The sequence below is a fragment of the Penaeus japonicus genome, unplaced genomic scaffold, assembly GCF_977035675.1.
Source record: "Penaeus japonicus unplaced genomic scaffold, GWHDUDI00000001_assembly GWHDUDI00000012, whole genome shotgun sequence".
NCBI lineage: Eukaryota > Metazoa > Arthropoda > Malacostraca > Decapoda > Penaeidae > Penaeus > Penaeus japonicus.
Window position 1 is genome coordinate 21,829,224 of NW_028234414.1, and position 766 is coordinate 21,829,989.

Genomic DNA, 766 nt, shown 5'->3' on the forward strand with positions numbered 1-766 from the left:
AGAGGAGCTTCGGGCGGAAGTTGAATTCGATTATTGTGGCCTCTGCATCTGGGAGATTTTGCTTGCTTGCTTGTTTGCTTTCTTGCTTGCTTGTGCCTGCTACTGGGTTCGTGGTCTCGTTCTTGTTGTTAGTGTTGTTATTGTTTTTTTTTTTTTTTTTTTTTTTTTTTTTGGGGGGGGGGCGATGGTCGTCTGATGTTGTGATTCTTTTCATTGTTTTTATTGTTGTTGGTGGTGCTGTTGCTCGTTCCCATTTTTCTTGTTATTCTCATTACTTTTATTACTGTCGTTAATTTCGTTATCATCACTGACATTATTTTCATTAGTATTGTCATTTTCATTATTGTACTATTATCAGCGTCATTTTAGTATGATCATCATTATTATCATCACTATCATTGTCATAACTATCCTCTTTATCATTATTATCATCATCATTGATATTATCATTATGATATTCATTATCCTCATTTTTATCCTTTTCTTTATCATAATTATCATTATCATTATTACTAATATTGATATCATCATCTTGATCATTACTATTACTATCCTCACTATTATCATTATCATTATCAAAATCAACATCATCATCCACTTTTCTTCCTTCTCATTCGCCTTTCTCCCCCCCCCCCTTTTTCGCCCTCTTCATTTTAACCCCCCCCACCCCCCCACCCCACACACACATACACACACACACACACACACACACACACACACACACAACACACCCACCTACACACACACATACACACAACACACACAC